This window comes from Limulus polyphemus, unplaced genomic scaffold (assembly GCF_000517525.1).
Source record: "Limulus polyphemus unplaced genomic scaffold, Limulus_polyphemus-2.1.2 Scaffold377, whole genome shotgun sequence".
Lineage (NCBI taxonomy): Eukaryota > Metazoa > Arthropoda > Merostomata > Xiphosura > Limulidae > Limulus > Limulus polyphemus.
In genome coordinates, this window is record NW_013665987.1 from 280,095 (window position 1) to 286,094 (window position 6,000).

The 6,000-nt window shown below is 36.4% G+C and overlaps 1 long non-coding RNA gene across 2 annotated transcripts in view; it reads left to right on the forward strand.

Annotated features, from left to right (window-relative positions):
- LOC111085417 overlaps positions 1 to 6,000 on the forward strand; it is a 56,229-nt gene that overhangs the window by 24,110 nt on the left and 26,119 nt on the right. The window contains exon 3 of one of the 2 annotated variants that reach the window (XR_002610256.1): positions 4,140 to 4,173. The exons of the other annotated variant lie outside the window; for it this stretch is intronic. This is a non-coding gene — a long non-coding RNA (uncharacterized LOC111085417). Of the gene's footprint in view, positions 1 to 4,139; positions 4,174 to 6,000 lie in introns of those variants that run through there. 2 annotated transcript variants of the gene reach the window in all.

The window sequence follows — 6,000 nt, forward strand, 5'->3', positions numbered from 1 at the left end:
TGTCGGAGGCGAAAGATTTTCGTTTCTACGAAAATTAATTTTCTTTTAAGAGACAATCAGAAGAGAAAAAAAAATGAGGGCGTTGAAATAAGAAAGTGCTGATAAAAACGCTGACTTTTAGAGAAAAAATAAAACCGTATAAAACCGAAAGACTTCTGTTAAATATTGAATTTATTTGTCGAATTAAAACTTGGAATTCTATACTTTAAATGCTATACCAAAAAAAAAACAAAAACTAAACCTATTACTATGCATGCTAGACGGGAAGCTAAAAGTGGTAAAGTGGCTGTGTAGTTAGCTCATTGTGATGCATCATAGAAAATCAGTTGATGCATCATAGAAAATCAGTCGTGCATCAGTATTTTCGTACTAATATCGCTATAAGTGAGATATACGTGTATTGGGTCTGGGGTTAAAAAAAAGAAACAAATAAACGAAACTCGACAATAAGAATTATTCTGTTTTAAGAATTGTTCGCGAAACTTAGTTTGAAAATTTTGTTCATCTATTCGAAAACAAAGTGATGGTATCCGCACGCGTGTGTGTGTGTGGCACACTCATGTTATTCCTTCCAAAAGAAAGTCTCATCCATCATCTCCGGTCTCGTGATGGACACTTATAAAAGCTGTTATTATACCTAGGGTAAATTGGCAGACCTCAAAGAAGAAACTTATTCTGTTGTAATCTGAGAAGTGTAATTTGTACAAGCACTATTTAGTTGTAAGCTCTTATATTTGTCCTCTCCCGCTGCCGACAAAAAAGAAACATATTAATTATATTTTGAAAGTCAAAATTTGGTCGATCAAATGAACGGCTTGGTTTTAATGAAACACTTTGTTAGTGTTTTCGTAGTGTAAAGCTAAAAATGGGCTAACCGTGCCCTGTCCACCGCTGGTAATTGAACCCAGGATTTTAGAGATGTAAGTCCACACACTTACCATTGATCCTTCAGGGGAGGGAGGGGGGTGCATGAAATACATAAATAGGTCAAACCTGGTTATAAGACGAAAACTAATATTTAAGTTTTAATTAGCATATTTTCCTTTAGAGTGTTAATAAGAACGTAGTTGACTAAAATTTTAAATTAAAAAAGATCCTCGGGTTACTAAAGTTTGAGACCCGCTGTTGTGGAGTATACGTATAAGACGTGTATTCATGTTAACGTTCTTAAAAATTTGATACTGATTTATTTGCGTCCGTTACAACATCAAAACACGATAATTTACAGGCTTAATGACATTGGTAAAATTAAAACATTACTTGCTTTTTCAATTATTAACTTATAAACTAAGTATTGTTACAACAAAATACGATCTATACAAATGTTTTGTGCACTTTTCTACCCCAATGCCCCCATGTGACATTAGTTTGACTGCAGATAGACTGGTATTTTTTAATTTTGTTATAGCTCAAAGCCACACAATGGGTTATCTGAGCTCTGTTCATCATGTGGAATCGAACCCCGGTGAAATCAATAAACTTACCTCTGATCCACCAGGGGACTTCTAACTTTGAAGACCAATTTATGAAATCTGAACATACTCCCATATTGTGTCTTGAATTGCTATTGGCTTTGAGGAGTGAGGAGATTTTATCCAAAGCAATTCACACCAACACTTCTCTTTTCACTCATCACTATAACAAGAGTTTAAGCCAATATCCATACAAATATACTATTTATTTTCAAAACTATTGCATTTAGTAAGTTGCGTATTTTGATTATTTTTACAGATTTCCTTATTTTCGTTCAATTTAATGCATTAATTTAAAACTAGGAAGGTTTCGCTATCCTTCCACCGTAGTTTCTACCAACATTAATTAAAGCAGAACACGTAATAATAAAGTCATTATTATGTTACGTAATTTAACCTCTGTTATTAAAAAGATGTTAAAATGCAAACATCCGATCCGCTGGAATGATTTTCATCCATTCGGACCATGACATAATGAGATATCATGTCATATTCCTCAATCAGTGCAACGCCAAAATCTATGACGGTGCAGAGCGGGTTAAGACATTGATGTGCACGGCGTACAAGAAAGTGACAAAAAGTTCTGTCGGAATTAAATTATGTCTTCTTATTGGTCAATACCCCACGTTGGTATGGTTTATTATATAATGTAATCCATCACGTTTCTACCCAAATGACACCGGGCATTCTCTTCTGGTCTGATTGCACTCTAAAAGGGTCATACACTGGAGTCCATTATCATGCCAACGTAAAGCTAGGTAATATGTCCACCTCTCGGAAGTGCAGTTAGGTCAATACGTCTATAAACATGTACTATAAACCAATAAACATGTCCAAAAATTTTAGTTCAAATTAAGAAAAACTGGATTGGGTAGTTTTTTTCAACAAAAATGTCCCCAATGGCTCGTGAGGGGCCTGCTAATATTAACACATCAATACTTCTAACGCATGATGCCATTTTATTCTTAAACTATGGGCTTTAGCAACAGACATGGAAGCTGCTACACATTTACTTTTCATCAAGAGAAAAATGCACATTTTCGTTTATTGAGCTTCAAATTTAAGAATGTGTGTAGATATAGTGATATTTTGTACTAAATAATCGGTACTTCTGGTAATCTTATAGTGTTGGTTTGTTTGTTTGGAGTTAAGCACAAAGCTACACAATGGGCTATCTGTGCTCTGCCCACCACAGGTATCGAAACTCGGTTTCAAGCGTTGTAAGTTCGCAGACATACCGTTGTGCTACTGAGGGGCAATATTATAGCAATTAGATAAATTAAGAATACAGAAAAGCTTGTATTTAAAATCACCTTGCACATCATTCGTATACGTGCCAAACCGACTGATTTATAGTAATTCTCCTAAATTTGCACACCCGTATATCCAGCATTCGTATGTAGCTAAATTATTTGTTTTATCACACAAAAGAAAACTCTATTTACAATTATCATGGATTTTAGTAATAGTAACAAAAACTTATTCTGGCTACCACTATCAGTAAAGGGTAGTTTACATTACAAAACCTCTCCTCCTGATGGGTTCGATCCCCATTATATTGGCACAGCACTGATAGTCCATTATACAGCATTGTGTTTAACAACATAACAAACAATAGAATGACAACTCTTTTATCAAAATAAAATCAACAAGATGTTTGTTTGTTTGTTTGTAATTAAGCACAAAGCTACACAATGGGCTATCTGTGCTCTGCTCACCACGGGTATCGAAACCCGGATTCTAGCGTTGTAACTCCGTAGACATACCGCTGTGCCACTGGGGGGCTCAACAAGAGTAACAAATACGTTTTGTGGGCATATAAAAATTTGTTTTATTAGAACATAGTAGATATATGTAGATATGAAATCTCAGGGAAAAAAAAAGGATCACGCCAGAATAAATAACAAAAATTAAGAGTTTGTTCACTGAATATGTTTCATGATGTATAGCGACCTTGAATAAGACTTTCAGCTGCTGGTAAAAAAAAAGAGTGCGCTGCTAAACTAAAAAGCTAGTACATCGGCAGAAGTGCTTTAAGTGGCTCATTAATGTTGTGATTACGCTATATCCACTGATGTCGCCAGGTTTCTCATTGAAGACTGGTTTCAGTGTGTACCATCGGCAATTAGTAACTTTAGCTACAGTTTACAGCTGCATTAGACCACTTACGTGAGTTATGAATCAACTCATGAAATAGCATTTTATGGTACTCATCTGGCTTCCATATCTATTTATCACTCACATACTGTAAAGAGTATTCAGATGCTTTGAAAAACGAAAGATGTCATGTTTTATTGCCAGAGCCTCATATAAATAGGAAATGAACCCATCTTTGGTATCAACCATAGCTACCACTGTCCACCAACTTTCGGTACATATCTGGTGGAATAGAGCGCCACCACTTCTGCAAAGCAACTACAAAGTTTTTAAGAATTACGTGTCTGACCCTTCTGTCTTTCAGGAAGTGTTCCAAAAAACTGTCAAAGCAGTTTGTTTGGATTCAGTTGAGTTCTGTAATGAGCATGGAAAGTTTGTCCCATACCACTGCTGGACATGGCGTATCTTATGGCATGGTACATTATTAGGCTGAAAGAAGCATGACTCTTTCGAATATAATTTCATCAACAGAATCTCACAGTATAATAAAGTTTTCATTGCTCTTTTCAGTTCTGCCAGTGGACAAAGTGAAGACTAGCTGAAACAACCCCACACCGTGAAATTATCTGAACCACTTTTCGTGTTAGAATGACACGGTCATGTTTACAGCTATCTCCAAGTTGTCCTTAAATCCAGATTTGTCCATGCAGATCAAAATTAAATAACTTTATGATATCAGATGTGCGATTTTGTTTTAAACACATTTCAAAGTTATTAAGACTAAGGAGTTCTTGGTTTGTTCGTTTGTTTTGAATTTCGCGCAAAGCTGCACGAGGGCTATCTGCGTTAGCCATCCCTAATTTAGCAGTGTAAGACTAGAGGGAAGGCAGCTAGTCATAATCACCCACCGCCAACTCTTGGGCTACTCTTTTACCAGCGAATAGTGGGATTGACCGTAACATTATAACGCCCCCACGGCTGAAAGAGCGAGCATGTTTGGTGTGACAGGGATTGGAACCCGCACATTACGAGTCGAGCGTCTAACCACCTGGCTATGCCAGGCCAGTTCTTCGTCAACAATCCATTTTATTCAGTGGATTTCTTTTTATTTCACACACCGTCAACAGTGGATTTGGGTATAATTATACTAATATGGTAACCTAACTTTTAAACTAGTTTACCAGTCAACAGCTGAACTTCTGAAAATCGATAGATACCGGATTATGTCGTAAAAGTAATGTGGTAATTTGTAATTAGTTTACTAGTCAACAGGTGAACTTCCGAAAATCGATAGATACTGGAGTATGTCCCAAAGATAATAATGGGAGCAATAAAACTAAACTCCCCCAACCCCCCCAAAAAAGACTCTTCATTCACAAACAAGTTTCTTGAGTTCTATAGCAGAGTAAGATGTTACAGTGTGTAACAGTTGAGACACGATTTTACACAGCAAAGATAAATATCGGTATGCTAATGAAAACAAAGAAATAAACCTTATTCAAGATGATCTGGAATTGAACAGAAAAGATGTTACTGAAGGATGAATATAACTGAAATGTTAGAAACTAATTTGTTGGTGATAATCCGGAATTGAATAGAAGTAAAAGATTGTTATAGAAAAATAAGTTTGTCATTTCTTAGATGCAACTTATTAATAAATGGGCAAGTTATTCAGCAAGTGAACGAAATCAAATTTGTAGGTATTATTATTATTATTACTATGGCCTGGTGGTTAGAGTGCTCGAGTCGCAATCTGCGGGTCGCGAGTTCGAATCACCTTCACCGAACATGCTCACCCTTTCAGCTGTGGGAGCGTTATAATGTTCAGTCAATCCCACTATTCGTTGGTAAAAGAGTAGCCCAAAAGTTGGTGTTGAATAGCTGACTTCCCTCTAGTCTATCACTGCTAAAATAAGGATGGCTACTGCAGATAGCCCTCGAGTAGCTTTGCGCGAAATTCAAAACAAAACCACAATTGTTATTACTAAAGAAAATTGAACTTGGAATTTTTATATAGAAATGATAAATAAGAAAATTGCCTGAAATAATGGCATACTTTTAAAATTACAGCGTGTATATACACTGAGTGGTCAATAAGTAAACAGACACCTAATTTTTCGTCATTTAACTGATTTATGCTAACTAATTTGTGTTCACAGAGCCCTATATAAATGAAAATGGTCCGCACACTAATTATCTTGTGCTACAACATGCCTAAAACTCAAGGTTCTCTCGAATTGTCAGATTTTGTTAGAGGAAGGATAGTTGGTCAAGCAGATGGTGGAATAAGTCTGCGGCAAATTTCGCAGAATTTAGGAATCCCGCTTTCGACAGTCAACAGAATCATCGTGCAGTTCAGAAAACACGGCAAGGAAACAACTGAACAGCGTCCGGGTCGTCCTGGTCCATCGGAGAGGACAAAAAAGAGCTG